Raw genomic sequence first — 19103 nt, forward strand, 5'->3', positions numbered from 1 at the left:
TTATGAGGGGGATACCAAATAAAACAGATAAATATTACTGATACTGATATGTAGATACTGATACTTAAAATATTCTACAGAAATCCCATGTCACAACACTAGTTCTGAAGGCAATCCCTAAGGAATTGCAGGGAAAGTGAATGTACCATTTTAACACATTAGGGACATGCTTACTTTTCTATTACCCAAAAAACCAGCTTCTGAATGATTCTCAAATAATCATGGATACAGCATTACATAACCAAGCACAAAATACTATAAGACTGCAAAAAGCATTTAGTCATTATCATAACAAATTCATAGGGGCAGATTCACTGGAGTCACAGGCCAAAACCATGTTTCCTTCTAGGGGTGAAAAAATGTAGAAAAGAAAAAGGAAGGGATGTGTCAATCCTTCCACACCTCATCCTTTGACAGTAACTACTCTATGCAATCTGGCTATTAAGGTCTGTCAGCGCTTGAAGAATACCCATGATGATTTCCTGAGTGTTCTTACAGGAAAGGAAAAAGAAAAGAAAAAAAGTCCTAGAAAATTCAACAGACATACTGGGAAGTGAAAGCTATTACTTGGCCTCCTTTTTTGAGAGGAAAAAACAGTTGTGCGTATTGTGTTATCTTAGAAAAACTGTATTTTGAAAACAGCAAAAATTGCTGAGTAGGCATGAGGATTAAGGCACCAAACTTTGAAAAGACAGGTGACTGAGCAAAGCCCTCCACCTGCACACATCTCTTACTGCAGAGCTCACTTGCAGATCAATGCAAGTAAGAGAAATCAATGGCTAATTTGTCAATTTGGTATTTCTTACAAGGGTCTAGAAGTGAGCCTAAATTTAGCCTTTGAGGGCTTTGTAAGGCCTACATGAATCACTAAGCTGACAGGCAGAAGAGTGACTGACCCATCTCACCATTCAGTTTCTAGTAATTCCATATGACTCCGCTCACCCTAGGAGCGTACAGCAGCACAGGACTCCCAGGGCAGAGTCATCTGCCTAGGAAGGTGCACAGGCACATGGCAGATACAACCATAACTCCTTCCACGCGCTGTGGGCTGGCACCAACCTCAGAGGAGCTGTGGCTGGCTTGGGAGACAGAGCCCTAGCAAAATCCATTTAACGCATTCCTGCACAGCTTCTGCTGGTACTGTTCCTATGGGCAGTTGAAGCAATTCCAGCTAATAGCAAATATCCTTGCCAAAGTAGCTGCCTTTGCTCAAAGAAGAGCATGCATTTTACAGAAACAAAGGTAATTGGGCTCACTATCTTCTACTTTCTTCTTCTTTCTGGTGTGATTTTGTTCCATTATATCTACTTGGATAGCTAACAAAAGCAGAGCTACTGGAGCTGGGATGTACTTATGCATCTTCATGCAACAAGCTGTATTTTAAAATGCTCAGCTTGGTTTTCTGGACCTTTCCACATGCATTAAACCACTAAGCATTTTGAAGCTACCACCTCTAACAAAGGAACTGACACTTCTGCTGCTTTTACTTATTTGCTCATTTTAAAAGGGATTTTTCAATTGTGTATTAAGACTTACTGTAACAAGCATAATGACCAATATTTATTACACCTCAGATGTTTTGCATAGATTCCATCCTCAAAATATTAATAAGCATACTCAGTAAACACAGGATGTACTCGTGAATATCACCGTTCTTTGTATCTTTTCTCATTAAAACTGAAAGCTAAAAATACACCTCCCTGTTGCATACTTGCTCTACACTCAAGCAGAAACTCCTAGACAACCAACATAAACAACTGTGATGAATGTTTCAATCTCCAATGGGCAGTGGGATGAACACCATAAAAAGAAAATAAGACTTACTATTTTTCCACCTCCACTCAAAACACAAGAGTTTAAACCAACTCCTGTTTAGTCAGTTGTGAGTTCATAAACTCTGCATCTACCAAACCACACACTGCCAGGAATAGCATAAATCTCAAAGCAAGGATTACAAAATCATTTGGGTTATTTTTCTTTTAAGAACCCCAACATATATCCCTTACAAAGAATAATTCAATATGCTTTTAGTTTTCAAAAGCAGCATAGATCTATTTATTCTGATACACCAAATGTTTGAAGAAAAAAATTTAGTCATAGGTCAGACACTACACCTCGCTGACTACACCCTTTATTTAAAGGAAAACCAAAACGATCGATTTTCTATTCCAATCAGCTGAAACGACGATAAAAGAAAGTAAATTTTCCTGACTTCTCTAAAAAAAAAAAACCAACCAAAAACCAAACAAAACCAACCAGTTCTCATCTGACAAATGGTTTCTGGACGCTGAAAAATCCCAGCATTGGTCAAATCTGGCAACAGCCACATGCCATACACCTGGCTCGGCACCGCCGGAGCGCGCTCCACTCCGCATCCCGCCGCTTCCCCGGGCAGGGGGACACAGCGCTGGGACTGGCGTCCTGTCACAGGCCGCGTCCCGGCGCCAGCGCCGAGCCGGGAGCTGAGGCGAACGCGATGCCAGGTTAACAATTTGCAATTTGCCTCACTCCTGGACGCCGCGGCAGCCCTCCATTTTGTCAACTGCCTCAATTTAAACGTTTCCCAAGTCCAAGGCAGAACTTCAGTATTTGTTCAGGAGCCCGCCGGGGCTTTAAACCATCCCCGATCATTTTAAGCAGCGGAGAGCCTGATCGGAGGCAGCGCTCCTGGCTAAGTTTAGCAAGGCAGCCGCACACGCCGCGGCTCATGAGGAGCCCCCCGGCCGCTCGGCGGGGCAGCCGCGGGCTCCCACCCATCCTTCTTCCAGCGGCGGCTGCCTCCGGCCCGGGCACGAAAGGCGTCCGGTTTCCTCCTCTCACGAGGAGAGGCAGGTGGATGTCGGGAGGTGGGAAAGGAAAAGCCAGGGAGGCAGGAGCGGCCGCGGGCAGCAGGGGGCCGGCAGCAGGTAGGGACGCGCGGGGCGGCCGCCGGTGCCGTACCCCCTCCCGCTCAGCCGCGTTCTTACCACCTGCGGAGGCGGCCGGAGCCTGCCCGGGCCGGAGCAGCGACCTGTCCACTGCGGGCACTCTCCTCCGGAGGTGAGGGGGCGGTGGGGAAGGGCATGCGGGAGGGCGGGCTCCCACCGCCCGCCTCTCCTTCACCTCCCTCCCTCCCATCCCGCTCCTCCTCCTCCTCCCCGGCCCGGCCCGGCCCCCCCGCGCCCCTCGCCCCCCCCCCGGCTTGGCTCCCACGGCGCGGCCCCGGGCCAGGGGTCCGTGCGCTCCTCCCGGCACTTACTGTGTCAGCCCCTGCCTGTCTGCCTGTGCCCCGGCAAGGAGAAGAGTAATTACAATCAGCCTCGCCGCTGCTGCCCGAAACTTCCAGCCGCTGGGAAAGCTCCTCTTTTTCCTTCTTCAGTAAGAAAAATAAAAAACAACCAAAAAACCCCAAACCAAATCCCAGCTATTTGAAAAAAAAAAAAAGAACAGGAAAAATATATTCGGGTTTTTTTTTACAGTGGGAAGCGTGAGGGTGGGAGGGGAGAGGACCAGAAAAAAGGAAACATTTGGAGCTTTGGAGCTCTTTTATCCTCTCCTTCGCACTCCCCCCCCCCCCCGCCCCAAGATAGCTTGAAATTAAAAAGGGACAGTGATGAGGGGACGCACACTGAAAAGCCAGGGAGGAGGGGAAGAGTTTGGGGGCTGAGGGGTTTTGTGTGTGTGTTTGGTCTTTTTGTTTGTTTGTTTTTAAAGCCTTCAGTTCCTGGAATGACCCAAACGACGACAAACCCCGGGGAAGAGGAGGCACAAGGCGAAGAACGAACAAGAGAAAGAGTTCTGCTGGTCAGTAAACTTCAAGCTGCTAGGATGAGGTCATTGGTGTAAAAATAAAGCGATGGCGTCATTTGAGACCAATCCCAGTGAATGAACTCAGACGGCGGATGAAGGTGGGGGGAGAGGGTGAAGGAGAAAGAGGAGGAGCGGGAAGAAAAGGATTCCTGGGGGAACACAGAGGCAGCGGTGGCCGCGCAGCCCCGCGGCGGGACGGATTGCGGCGGCGCGGCCCCGCTGTCAACGGGGGGAACGCGCTGCCCCGGGGAGGAGCGGGGGCCCCGCAGCGATTCAACGGAGCCACCTCCGCGGCGATTCCCCGCCCTTCGCCGGGACGAGGAGGCGGCTTCGCCGTCCGGCCGTCGCTCCTTTGCCGGCCCCTCTTCTCAGGGGCCGCCCCGCGCCACCGGCCTCTTCCATGCCCGGCCGCGGGGCACCGCCGGGCATGTGGCGCCGTGGCGAGCGCGGTCCGGCCGCACTGCCTTCCGTGCCACTGGCTGGGGGGGGACAAGCGCCTCGGGTGGCTCCATAAATATCGGCCTGGCCTTCTGTTACGTTGTGACGCTGTGTGGTGCGATGTTGAACCATCTCGGTGATAAGGCGTCAGATCCTCCAGTGGTACTGTTAGGGAATCATGCAATCACGGAGCATTTTAGGAAGGGCAGGGATCTTAAACGTCATCCCGTTCCAACCCCTTTCACATGATATGGACGGAACACCTTGCAGGCCGCGTGGAACACTGAGAGCCCTTCACCCTTTAAATAACCTTATGAAATAAAAAACTTTAAAAATCTGAAACCAATAACTTGAGAATAAAGTCTGCACAAATGCAAAGAAGTTTTTGGCTTAACATGTATCTGTTACAGCTGGAACCAATCTGAACTAGCAAGGTATATCCTTCAGGGGTTGGATGGGTCCTATCTGTCTTACGCATCCCTCTTCCAGTTACACCAGAATATTTTGCAGTGCTCTTTGTTGCATAGAGGCATCATCACTACAAGGAGCCTGCCAGCACTGCTGGGTACACAGGAAAATTCAAACTCCAGTCAGTCACCTCTGATGGCTTTTGAATCCCTGTGCCAGAAACCCTTGGAAGACAGCATGAGAAAGAGAATTAACTGCATTGGTTCCTGTGTTCTTGGCGGCTGTCTCTTCAAAGAAAGTGCCTTCAGAAAGGCACATGGCTGTCACTCACAGTACAACGTGTGATTGGTATTTCAGGAAGCAGGCAACTCAGAACAAAAATATGGTGGTGGGCTCTGTCCTGGCAAAATTGACCAAGAACCACCTTGGTGAAGGGCTTAGTGTTAAGGAGTTGTGAGCTGTTCCTCATGAGGAGGCCTTGTTGGCACTCATACTGAATAGTCAAGTCTTGTGCAGTGGAGTGCAGAGTATGTAGGAGAGAGAGAAGCCCAAGCTCCATAAGGCAGTGACAAAAGATCAAAAACAGTGAAGATATTATGGTAAAGCAATTAATGTCAGTTTGTTCCCATTTTGCATGTGTCTGTCTTCTGGTAACTGAAGAGCAGTTTTGCTCTTTTGTCTCAATTAACGAGTGGCCCCGAAGATGCCTTTCACAAACCCCCAAAGTGCCCACAGTATTCAAACTCTGCACAATTAGCTGGTGGTTAAGAGAGCTAGAACTGACCCGTTTTGACAAAGGGGATCAGAGAGCGTGCCAGAGAAACTGGAGGTGACAGCCAGTGCCTCAGCTTATTCAAACCAGGAAAGTGCAGGAACAAATAGTTCCAGCATGGTTATTCTCACAAAGAGAAATGGGAAGTGCTGGAGAGACGTACATGGTAAGAAGGAAAGATATTTCAATTCTCTCTTCCCTTTTGTCATCTCAACTCGGTAACACCTTATGTAACTGGTTTATTTTTTAAATTGTGGGGCTGTATAAGTTTCCTGACTGTAAAATTGTAAGAATAAGAAGTACTTGTGATCTTTTTGAAATATTTTTCTTTTTAGCTGAAAAAAAAGATTTGTACAGAGAAGTCTGTACTGAAATAGCAAGTTAAAGCTTTTTCAATATAGAGTTGGGATATTTCTTTTTCCTGATGTAATAAAAGGTGTAACTAAACCAGTGATATCACAATTCCTGCATGTTGAAATTCTTACTAAGAATAACTTTTTCCTTTCAGCTGAGCTTGAGATTAGAGTCGGATCTGGAAGAACATTGCTGAGTGAAACTGGACAGGTTTGTTGCTAACCTGAAGACAAACAGAAGGAGTCAGGAAGACTCAAACATGGCACCATCAGACCTTGCTTCATAGAGAGCAGGACCCATGTTCTTTACCTCCTGTTCGCAATGGACAAAGTGTGAGCTGACATGCCTCATGTAAGAGTGGTAATTCATTTGCATGTCAGAGCCTAACTCCAGCTTAACTTTTTTTTCCCCACTTGAAAGCCTTTCATTCCTCCCTGCCTCATGCACAGCAGGCTCCTGGAAATTATCTGAACTGCAGGTGCAACCTGGGGTGGGGAGAATCAGGCCTTAGTTTGACAAACACCTGAACCATCTCGGAGAGGGAGTACTCAGGTTTGCTGGTATCCCTGGCTGCTGACCTTCCCTTCAGGTTTTCAAAGGTCCATCCATTCTATGAAATATATTTTGCTACATTACTGGTGATGGATTTTTTGGCCTCAGCTCACTGCTCCTTTTTGACAAAATAGTACCAAAGGAGTTAAAGTCAGCATTCCTTTCTTGTGCCTCCTTATCAAGCTTATGAGATAAAAAGACCAGAAGTGTTTATATGGGGTAAAACAAGGGCAAAAGACATGGTGGTGGCTATTCAGCTGGCTGTGCAACAGCCCTCAAACTTTGACACTCTCCCATGTCTTACCAGTTCATGTTCCACTTTCTGGCAGGAGTGGCTTCGAGTGTGTCACCCCTCAGTGCCCCTATTTCTGGGGGCCAGGGAAGGAGGATAGGTGGGTACTTTCAAGAGCTGGAGGTCATGTACCTTGTTTACAAAGGTTTCTATTTCTTTATTCATAAAGGTTAGCATAGCTTTTTGTCCTTTTTCCAGCTAATGGATTTTGTGGCACTTCATTTGGTTAATCAGTTAACAGTGATTAAACAGGGGAAACATAAATGACAGCCTGAGTAACGTCATCATGTTTTCTGCACAGTGGAAAGGAGTGGTTTGCCAGAGAAACCTCTTGCGAAATAAGTGGGAATTGAACTTTAAGCACAGAACTTACTATCCTTCAAAATCCCCTTGTGGGTGCTCACTTCCTTCACAGGCTGAAGTGGAATTGCTGAAGAGGTTACCATTCCCAGACAGCTCCTGGTTGCCATCATGGCTGTCTTCTGCCAAAGAAGACCTATCTACCTGCAAGCTGCTCACTCAATCTCTCCCAACTTTTTTTTTGGCCAAAGTCAACCAGAGTAGCTTAAGCAGTTTAAATAGTAGAAATCAGCTGCATTGGTCGTTTTGGCTGTACTGGATTAGGGGAAACCCAAGCTGGGAAGTGTCCTTTTCATGGACACGTTCAGGGGTAGTGGGTAGCTTTGCCTAATCTGCTTTCAGAGCAGACTGCTGTAACAGACATAACTGCTACCAACAGTTTTTCAGGGTATTTAAAAGTCGAAGTGTTGCTGAGATACCCACTTTGAAACAGTCATAACTTTTTTAGATGCCACTAGCTTTGTTGGCATAGAGAGCAGGGTACAACAATAAGAGCAGCACCAGTTTGTAAGAGCAGCAGCGGGAACATGAGGATTTGGAAACCAGTAGGAATAGAAGATGTAGGACTGAGGGTAGGGGGAAAGAGCAGAAGAGAGAGAAAAGTTTGTAGTTGGAGATCAGTAGATCACAGAGCTCAGTCTAGAGAGCAGGAATTAGAGTAGCATGAGAAATGCAGGCATCAGAGATGTAAGGTGCCAAGCAGCAATGCTCAGGGGAAAACAACAAGTTGAGAAAACCAGTATCTCCCTATTCTTCTGTTTCTTCCCTTCCATGTGTGCATCAGACTTTGGCAAGCTCTATCCCTCTTGAAAATGGTTAAATGAGAATAGCCTCAGTAGTTTGTCGCTGCAGGTAGTTTTCATACTTCTACTTCCATGTAGCTTCTCTAGGACTGCCAGATTCATAGCACATCAAATGAGTTGGGATTAGTATGCACGGTCTAGGTTCAATGCAGATATGTGGCTTTGAGTTGAGAGGAAGACAAGAGGAAGCTATTGCTTCTTGTTCTCTGTAAGACAGCAGTGGAAGAGAAAAGGAGAATTACAGGAACCAGAGCAGCAGAAAGTACAGAAAAAAAAAAAGAAAGGAGAGCATCAGCTGTCCACTTCCCTGTATCTTCTTACTTTCATAAACCTATATTCATTACTCAATAGGAATTTACATATTTCCTATCTCTGTAGTTTCTAAGTACCCTTTATTTTTGCAAGTCTTTTTTGGGACAGAGTATCATGAATCCAAGTTTTATGGATATAAGCCTGACTTACTGACATAAAGTAACTCATCCAAGATAGTATAGCAGGACGGTTGCAGATCAGAGAACTGAACCAAGTTCTCTTAAATTCCAGTTCTAACCACTAACTCATTCTTTTCCCTCGTCTCTTCCATCTCACAAAAGAAATACTTTTTTTTTTTACTTACATAAGCAGTCATTTATTAAGCACTTGCACAGAAGTTTGTTGGCTTATTTTTCAAACAGATGCACACATACAAAGGTTATAAGTGAGATATATAACAGAAGACAGTGAGAAAAGATGAAGGAAGAAGTAATAACAATTTCTGGTTCCATGGATGGCCTTTTTGAGTCTTTAGGGGTTTTGATAAATTCTAATCATCTTAAACAGAGAAAAGTGACTTTTCAATGGTCAGACCACTTCTGATTGAAACAGCATGATTAAGTTTTGAGGAGACATTTGAAATTGGAGATCATAATAAATATTATTTACAGAAAAGGAGCATAATAACATGTTGTCATCAAGAAACGGAATAATGAAATACTGTTCACAAGAAACAACAAGTTCAGACAAATCTATGGCAACTGAAAAACGTAACTACTAACATTGCTCAGTTTTCTGTATGTCTAAAGACATTTAAATAAAACCAACAAAAAAGCTGATACATTAAAAAAATCCCAAACACATTCCAGAAATTAAGATAGTTGTCACAATAAACACCCACCTCACTTACTTTTAGCTCTTACTCACTGTTAGTCACTTGTCTGTAGGCTGATACACTTCTATTGAAATCAACTAGTAATGGGCTGTAAGCACAGATGGTGTAAATCACCATTGCTCAACTAACACTTCAGTTGCTGTGGTAATTTACAATATCTGGAGAGCAGCTTTGTATGTTTAAGTTTCTTTGTGGCCAATGATGAATAAGAAGTAAAATGTATTTGTGTTTATTATAAAGGCAACATAAAATGTATGAGGTCTTTGACTGTTCATATCTTTCTTTTTAACTATTTGACTACTTTAAATGATGTGGGATAGTCATTACCAGCCCTACATACCTTTTAGATTTTCTGTTTTTCTAATAATGAAATATTTTCTTAAGAGTACCAAGGATACAAGAAAAAAAGGGCAGCATTCATAAAATATTTTAGAGTTGTGATATGTGAAATGTCATCTGGGGTCAATATAAACCATTAAGTAAAAAGTTACTATATTGACAGCATGCTGAAGTAAGTTCACAATCAGGAAAATAGTTTAAAAGTATGAATGTAGAAAGAGAATGTATAACCTGTAGTAATGAAGACTAGTTTATTTATATTTGCTTATTTGAAAATATTTTTCTTTTCAAGATATGTACACAGGAGAGGAGATTTTCTGGCAGTTTTAGTTTTCACCATTTCTCCTAATCAATTTTGTTGTTTCTGCCTCCCCTTAACAGCTCCTGACACCTACAGGTAACCTAAACGTTATGGATTTGATAGGTTACTTTGTATTTAATTTCTAAGGTGCAGTTTGGGTGTTGCAGTAATATGCAAGTGAAACTACATTGTTAGTCAAACAGATTGTGAAAGAGATAGATTTTTATTCCATAGAATCATTAAAATGTACTTTATAGATAAAAAGAGCCTAATTTTAAAAAAGGAAAAGACAGACAAACCCATAATGGATGCGAAAAATAAACTTAATTTCTAAAATGGGAAAGAAAACCAAGTTAATTACTATTAGTTGATGCTGTGGGAAAAAAGGGCATAGCAGCACAATGAACTGCATTTATAAACTTTCATTCATATAAACTTTTAAGTGGATAACACCCAGAACATAAATATTTTGGCCTTACAGTAAAAACACTCTTAGGAAAAAAGACTTAACTCTGAACAGTATCTTATTTTGTTGAATGCACTAGTCAGAGAGCAGAGTTTGTTGAGAAGGACAGGTGAAAGTGTCAGGTTACAGGGAAAAGATGCATGTGAAAATCTCAGTGTGTCTTTTTTTCTTTTCTTTTTTTTTTTTTATGCAAGGTGGAGGTGAGGTGAAGGACTGCTGGTTTATTTTTATATTGCTTTCTTGACTACCCTTTTGATGCTCAGGAACAAGCTGGCTTCTGTGTATTAGATATGGTTACACCTCTTTTAGCTCTACAAAGGGGTTGAAAGTCTTGCAAGAACATTTCTGCTTCAAAACAGTTTGCCACTTGTTCTCCTTATAGCTGGAGAAGAATCATTAACATATTAAAAACATTTAAAACCCTAGTTTATGTTTGGCCTGCAAAAAGAAGAGAAGGTCAATGAGGGTAAAGCACAGGGCTGCAAATACAATGTTTTATTTTCCTTGTGAAGGTCTGCCTCAGAATTGTTGTGGATTACTTGAAGCCGCGTATCCCTACTTCAGATGTAAATTTAGCTTGTGGACTCTCCAGTCATTAAAAGTTGTTTCAAGCCATTGATCAAATGATGATGGCTTCCAGGTAAACTTATGTTGAAGAGTGTGCCTCTTCATGACCATTTAAAATCTAAATGGGATATTATGAAATCAAATGGGGCAGAAGGTTTTTTAAGAAGTGGAGTTTCAAGTAGAGGACATGACTTTCCAAGACATTTCTTCTTGGCAGCTGAGAAAGCTCAGAAGAACTTAGACAAGGAACATATGAGGACACCATCTTTTGTGATTCAGTCAGTGGAGACATTTATGGGAAAATGGTAAATGCAACTTGAGTTCCACAATATAAATGGGAAAAGTAGCCCCTGTTCAAAAGACCCATCTAATTACTAAGTTGCAGAAATTATATGTTTATTCATCTGTTATTTTGTACTAGGACCTACAATTAAATGATGTCAGGCACAGTTTAAGAAAAATGGTTATTGTAACTGATGATTCATTTAAAATACCTTCTTACCATATAATGCCAGCAGGAAATCAGGATGCACTTGCACAAATGCTGTAAGGTGGACGTCACTGGAAGAAGAGTGTGGTTCCATGTGAGAGCATGTGAATGAACAAAGACTTCAACCGCTGGAGAGCAGATGGCAAAATAGAAACAAAGATGCACAACAATTGGAGGGGAAAGAGTGAACCAAATGTGTCAGTGGCATGGGTGTACAGAGTTTGAGAAGATGGAGGCAGACGCCTTGCTTGAGCCCATCTATGGGATGATGATCTAGAACAGTTTCCTGCCCTCTAGTTCTCACTATGATCCTTGCTGGGGATCTGGCACTGTTATAATGCAACATAAGTAAGTTCATCTTGCTAATGTAACAGAAGTAGAGTGAGCTACCCTTTTTGGCAGTCATTAGGTTGACATTTGCCATCTGACAATAGAAAAGAGCTCTTTAGAACGAGAGTGTTCAAACACTGGAAGATGTGCCTACAGAGGCTTCCCTGTCCTTGGAGGTAGTCAGGGCTGGAAGACAAGGTTCCGAGCAACCTGATCTAACTTTGAACTTGGATTTAATGTTGAGGTTGGCTCTGCTGTCTAGAGGGAGTTAGACCAGGTGGCCTCCAGAGATCCCTTCCAACCTAATTTATTGTATGGTATAAAGAGGGCAGTCATGATTCTTGTGTCTTGTATTCTTAGTTTACATTGAGAAATCTGAGTATTCCTGGCTGAAAATTTATCTGTCAAACATTAAGGTGGTCTCGTCACTATTACGAAATTTCAGTGTATAAATTTCCATGTTTACATTTTTGTGAACAAAATTATTTCAGGAGGAAGTCAGTTCTTTAAAATACAGCTATTGTAAGGTTAATCTCATTATTGCTAAACCAAACATTATAAAGCTGAATATGAATTTATACTGTAAAAATCACTAAAGTAACATGTACATATGTGAAGTTTAGAAACAAGCTTAAATTTATGTTGAAGGCAGACTGCAATAATTATATGATAATACATCATATATTTTAACTGATTAATCTCAGTGGATGTTAAAAACATAGTCATCCTCTCTCTACTTTGTCTCTCAGTGGAATGCCTGCAATGCAGCATGGCTGCTGGATTTTATTGTATTGATAAAAGTTGTTGTGCTTAGAAAATGCATATTTTTATGGTAGCAAATCACATTTACATCCATACAAAAGCCCTTTCACATTGGTAGGGATATGAAAAAAGGCCCTGGAATAAAATGAGTCAAGGTCATATATATGTCATTTAAGGAATACAGGTATGAATTCCTTCAACAACAACAACAAAATCCATAGTAACAATTATAAAAGCAAATATATCTTTAAAAAAATCTCAGAGTCTTGTTCTGAATTACATACCTCACTCTTCATAGTTGTTCATAAGTTGACAGTGTACCTTCCAGCTGAATGTTTCTCAACAGGTGCAAAAGGGTTGTATTATATTCATTTCTTCTTGTTTGTGCAGCCAGATTATAAGCCAAAAACATACAAAGACTAAGCAACAAAGCCATCTAAATTGTTCATGAATGATTTATCATGCCAAAGAGCTTCATAATATTTTAAAATTATTTTCATTTTTACGGACTGTCAGGACTACAGATTCTTTTCTGCAATCCATAAGGCACCTTATTTTGTTTTCAGTAGTTTACACAGGTATGCTCAAGTGGTTTGAGACACTTGTCTTTCAAACAGGCTTTTAAATATGTATGTACTTACTAATGGCATTTCAATATATTTTGGTGGGAACACGTCCATAGACTCCACATTGTGTTCAGAGAGGAGCGCATATGCAAATGCAGCCACACTGTGAATTGTCTGGCACCAGGGGACTTGGACATGACATGTGCTGAACAGATCATGCACGTGTTGCCCTACAGTGCCAACAGTGATATGTGTTGCAGATAAATTTGCCTCAGGCTACTTGCCTGCACAGGTTGTTTCTACACTGTACTACACTGGCAGTGACTGCAACCTGTCTGGCACTACATGTTCTTTGCAGAGATTTTTTTTCTATACCAGATGTTAAGTGAGTTGTTCCAGGTATGTGTACAATGGCACTTTTGTAGTAGTCCTGGATGCCCTGTGACACATCCATTAAAAGCTGTAGTCTGCTGCCAAAACCAATGAAATATCATCAGGAACTGAGACAAATGAGACCTGCAGTGTAACTCACAAAGTTTCATTCTTTGAATTGATGTGTAGGACACCAGTCACCAACTTAAGTTGTAAATCAACATTCTTTCTTGAAACTAGGAATTAATAAACTGTTTGTTTTGTTTGGACTTACTTTTCAAAATCCCAGTTTTCCTAAAACGTTGGATCTGATTACTAAATTAGAACAAATAAAGGTCTCATTTTCCAGGAGGGTATCTGAGCTGCCTCACAGCTTCTATACTCAGTTGAAAATTATGTCTAAGTGGGAGTCAAATGCTGACACCAGAAAGCAGACAATTGCATCTTGGTGATATTCCACATTTGTGAGTCTCTCTTGTGCCTGGCCAAAGCATGTGTGGAAGAGGAGTGAAATTGTAAGAGATTCTGCCCATAAAGCTCCACATAGAGCAGAGCCAGTAAGAATCAAGCTTGCTCTTTTAGTGCACCTATCTGCAAAATAGCTACAGTAACAGTACAAACAGACTTAATAATCCAGTTTATTTTGGATGATTGATTAATGGGAACATCACTCATATACTCAGTATGTGACATTTCCTATTACTTGTTCATATCATTTAAGAGTTAAAGGATGTAAATACTTAGGAATTTCCCAGCAGTTAGTTGGGTTGCCACCTGTCTGCTAAACACTTTAAAAGGGGAAAAGTGTGAGTTGTATTCCATTTAAGAATGCTGTAACTATCTGAGGGACTCTGAATAACATTTCTGACACTGTCAAGGGAAAATTTTCCATAGTAGTCTCAACTCACGTCCATCAATAGGATCTTTTCTCCTTGACATAGCTAGACATTTAAAGGACATTAGCAAAGGCAGATGTAGCAGGAAAGGAACGATTTCACTGAAGTAAATTTACCGTGCTATGAGACTGACGCTTCTTGCAGTAAGGCAAGTCACTGGAGAGCTAAGGACTACATATATGCAACCAAAGTGAACATTTAGCAAACAGCTGTCAATCTTTGTATCATTGGTTCCTTTGTTAATGTTTATACCTGACATTGTAGCAGTTGGCTAACAAAGTAACTCATTCTCTTGAAGAACCAGAGATGATAAAAACCAAAAAATATCTACAACAAACACACATGCAAATCCCCCACCTGCATTTCTTTTTGTAAAACACTTGTCAAACTGAGGGCAAAGCTATTCTGTAGCATGACATCATTTGGTTCTATTAGATGACTACTGACAGGTCTATTCACAGCATCTATAATTAGCTACTTACCTCTAAGTTTCAGTGATTTCGAGCAGCACACTTTTGTAAATGTTTTAAATCAGCTTCTGGAGATGCCTTTGAAACCAAGTAGACTGACACTTAACATGGGCATCAACACTACATATGTATGTCAGGCTTTCTCCTGTAGCTTAACCTGAGCCTTAAAGCCATGAAAAATACTTGGAGAAAACTCCTAAATGTCCTGTTAACAAACACATAGCTGTGGATCTCAAAGTATCGTGGAGAGGATAAAAGCTCCTCTTGCTATAGGTTTACTACCCTTTAATTACCTCATAGCATCATTTAACACTTTTGTAGGGATATGCCTCAGTAGTTAGAAACCACTAATAGTCTCCCATGGAGACCTGTAGAGGGGGAGCCATTCAGAAATTAATAAACTTCAATGGGTCTAACAGCAAAACTGCAGGAGACCAGGGGCACAGTGTCACAGACACCTTCTGCTGCATGCCAAACTACCCTGCACAGTCTGACCGTGAGTGGGTTGTTACACAAGACTGGGAATGTACATGAAGCAAGATATTTTATAGAGTTTCCTGAAACTCTGGTGTTAGTCCCCAGTTCTAGGAGGACACTATAGTCCCCAGTCCCGAATTCTAAAGGGAAATCCTGAGGCAGAAGTTAAAGAAGACCACTTGCTTAAAAAACAGGTAACCTGATTTCAGTGCTTGTGTTTCACAAAGCCCATATCCTTCTTCTGTTCAATCAGTCTGGTCGGAAATTTGTTCAAAAGTATTGTAAAATTCAAAAGGAAAACAAAGTTTATTGTGTGTTGTTTTTTTTTAATTATTATGGTCCTTTTAGACACAGGAGAAATACACACAGAGCCCTGATATTGTACTTTAATGCCTTTTGCAAACTAGTCAATATTTTCTGATTTTGATCCTATAATTACAGCTAATTCTCCAAATCCTCAGACAGCTGCCACAAATCAATTATAGTTTCAAGTCAGAGATAGTTTTGAGCTTACAATTATTTTATATATAGATATGTTAATGAGAAAACTAGTAGTGCATTTGTGGTCAGTCTTCTTGATTGTTAAATTTTTCATATGATCATTTGTGAACTAGCAGTCTGACTTTGGAACTTAAATGCCATTTCTTTCAGTGACGTCAAGACGAAAGTGTGCAGAGTCAGGGCTGGAAAAGGCTAAAAGTGCACTAGGTCCTCCAAAATAGCTATATTGTGCTGTGTCTCTGGGCGATGCCCATGTCTGTGCTAAGCTGGTGTCACCCTTGGGCAAATGCTGGCCTCCCATCCCAAAGCAGAGCATCTGAGTATGATGCAGCTTCTGTCAGGAGCATACATTCAAGTTCTCTTTGCACAGAGGCTGGAGAGGAGAGAAAAGAGCTGGCTCACACCTAGGTCTCACCCCAGTACTGGATGTGATCAAGGCATATGCCTGACTAAGGAGTTTAACAGAGCTTCTGGGTCTCTCAGTTGCTACCTAAATTACTCCAAATACCCCAAAAGCCATTCCAATTTGCTGTGACTTACCAAGAGAGAAACATGGAGGTATTTAGATTCTTTGTTTAGTTGCCAAGAGTAGTTCTGGAGGAAGGTGACAGGGCATAAGGTTGTCTGAAACTAGAATGAGAGGTTCAAGAGTATCTGTGCTTCTTTCCTGGGTCACACTTGGCCCACTTCATAGGTAAATTTTTGCAACCTCAGTGAAGTAAAATGCAAAATTTGATCAGCCTATTTTTGGAAATACGTGCTTAAAAGTAATTTTCTCTAAAACCAGTCTACCCATGTGAGTCAAACAGTGGTATCTCCAGTCACATTAAAAAGTGTTACCTGTTTTTTTCTTCCCCTTTCATCTGACCCATGTTCACTGAGCATGACTGTGTCCATCTGTAACTACTGCTTGGTGTTACCACAGATGAGTTTGTTGGCAAAGGCTGGTCAGCTTGGCCAATTCAAGCAAAGGCTCATTCAGAGAAGCAAGGTAGATTGTTGGCTGCTGGGAAGGGCAGGAGAGGCAATGTATCATAGAATCACATTATCACATAATGGTTTGGGTTGTAAGTGACCTCAAAGATCATGTTGTTACAACCCCCTGCCCTGGGCCCCATCCAGCCTGACCTTGAACACTTCCAGGGGTTGGGCATCAACAACATCTCTGGGCAACTTGTGCCAGGGCCTGACCACCCTCACAGAGAAGAATTTCTTTCAAATATCTAATCTAAACCTACTCTCTGCCAGTTTAAAGCGATTCCCCCTTATCCTATCACTACATCCCCCTGTAAAAAGTCTCTCCCCTGCTCTCTTGTAGCCCCCTTTAGGTACTGGAAGGTTGCTATAAGGTCTCCCTGGAGCCTTCTCTTCTCCAGGCTGAATAACCCCAACTCTCTCCTCTTCATAGAGAGGAGTTCCAACCTTCTGATCATCTTTATGTAGATACAAGCAAGGGCAGAGAAAACTTGGTGGAGTTTTTTGGGAAATATTGGTGGAATGGGAGCTCTGGGACATGTGGGGAAGATTTTGAGAGCCATGGAGCTGACAACGAGTTAAGGTAGCTATGTTTTTTTCTGTGTATTTCTGGAACAAGACATTTTATTCCGCCTGTATGGATGGGGGAGGCGTGCAGCCTGCCAGCTCCCAATAACTGACTGCGCATTTTGCCTGTTCCCTTGAAACAGCCCTGTGAACAACTGTGTGTTATCCAGGAGTATAGCCTTCATTTACATCTATTATAAATTAATACGACACTTTTTGTGGTGCAGCTTTTGATCCTGTAAATAACTTCTGTTCACCTGAGCAGTCTCATTAAAAACAATTCTTATTAAACACAAATATAAGGCTCATGAGCAGTTACAACAATATTAGGAAATCCAATATACTTAAATACACTTACAAAACACGAGTTAGCTGATAAGATGTTGGCTTAAGATGGGATGAGCAGTGCAGACCAGGGCAAAGTGCTGTATTTGATGACCCAACTCTTCACATGAGGGGCCATGGCATTTCTGAGAGCAGTCAAGGTCATTGTGGAAGTCCTCTGACCCAGTTACAATGCAGATCCAGCTTGCCATATGAGTCCTTCAATTTTTGCTTAAGCCATGCAGAAACCTTGTTTGTGCCCTTGGACAGGACAACAGTATCAGACTTAGATTAGTAAATGTTTTGCATGTGAGCACAGCCCATGCCACAGAATCTGGGTCTGGACAAATCTGTTTAAAATTATTTTATGTGTTGTGGAGAGCAACCAGAAATACTCTTACCAGAATGGCCAGCTATTGACAGCAGTTTTTGACTGGCTCTAATAGGTATGCCTATGCAGGCATATTTGTTTGTGTAGGCCAAAGGGGAGGAGCATGCTGCAAAATATCTTAAGATTTAAAAAAAAGGACACTGAATTAAAGTGGATTTTTAAACCTCTTGAGAATGAACAATATGCCTTTTTAGTAAACCAGTTGTGCATAGAGATCAATGTGCAAAATTCAAAGACTAATCCTGCTGTAAGTTCACCTCAAGTATTTCATGAATTTCACATGATCCACCCACTTTTTTTCTGTACCTCTGCAATTACCATATCAGCAGCAATAATTCCCTGTTGTTCGAGTGCCAGATTCAACATAGCTCTCACATTCCTGAACGTGGCAAATTGTGCTGCTCTATTTGTTTGTTGTTTCAGAACAAGATTAAATTTTGTTAACTTGCGCACCTCATTGAAATTTAACCCACTCTTTGTCATCTTCTTAATCAGTGATTTGTTTGTCTTGCTCTTTAGTTCTCAGTGTCTTATATTTACTTTAAATTTTGCATGAAATCCATGTTATTCAAATGACTTTTTGAACCATTCCTAGTTTTCCACACATACCATATTTGGATTTACCAATCATATGCGTAATCATCTGACTTCTTTTTCTTCCTTCTATTAGAAAATATGAAGCAGCTCCTTTCCAACTGCAGAATGAGCACTTGCATACAATATTTTAATTTACAGATAGTCTCTTTCTTCAGCAATATAAAAGCATCATGAAAAATGTTTCAAGATTTTGTTTTTGTTGGAAAGTTAGTTTGACTGGAAAACCCTGCAACTTTTCTGCATGTGTATATGTACAGGACAAAAGCTGATTATTCCAAATAATCACACAGCACACAGCACCTTCAGGATAGACAAGGGATTAGACCCAGCCAGCATGGGTTTAGGAGGGGCAGGTCCTGTCTGACCAACCTGATCTCTTTTTACGATCAGGTGACCCACCTGATGGATGAGGGGAAGGCTGTGGATGTGGTCTATCTGGACGTCAGCAAGACCTTGGACACTATCTCCCATAATATACTCCTGGGAAAGCTGGTAGCCCATGGCCTGGACAAGTGTACCCTCTCCTGGATTAGGAGCTGGCTGGAGGGTCGGGCCCAGAGAGTGCTGGTGAACGGAGCTGCATCCAGCTGGCAGCCAGTCACCAGTGGTGTTCCCCAGGGGTCTGTGTTGGGTCCAGTCCTGTTTAACATCTTTATTGATGATTTAGATGAGGGGATTGAGTCCATCATCAGTAAATTTGCTGATGACACAAACTTGGGAGGGAGTGTCGATCTGCTGGAAGGCAGGAGGGCTCTGCAGAGGGATCTGGATAGACTTGAGACATGGGCTGATTCCAA

General features: G+C 42.0%; 1 protein-coding gene across 5 annotated transcripts in view; it reads right to left on the reverse strand.

Moving 5' to 3' along the window:
* DUSP16 (dual specificity phosphatase 16) overlaps nt 1-12476 on the reverse strand; it is an 80287-nt gene extending 67811 nt beyond the window's left edge. For 3 of the 5 annotated variants that reach the window (XM_071551435.1, XM_071551430.1, XM_071551431.1), the window contains exon 1: nt 2967-3115. The gene's annotated coding sequence lies outside the window, so the exon portion shown is untranslated. Of the gene's footprint in view, nt 1-2966; nt 3116-3238; nt 3532-12454 lie in introns of those variants that run through there. The other 2 variants (XM_071551434.1, XM_071551432.1) reach the window with 2 other exon arrangements.
* Between the last annotated feature and the right edge of the window lie 6627 nt (nt 12477-19103).

The sequence above is a fragment of the Pithys albifrons genome, chromosome 3 (genome assembly GCF_047495875.1).
Source record: "Pithys albifrons albifrons isolate INPA30051 chromosome 3, PitAlb_v1, whole genome shotgun sequence".
Lineage (NCBI taxonomy): Eukaryota > Metazoa > Chordata > Aves > Passeriformes > Thamnophilidae > Pithys > Pithys albifrons.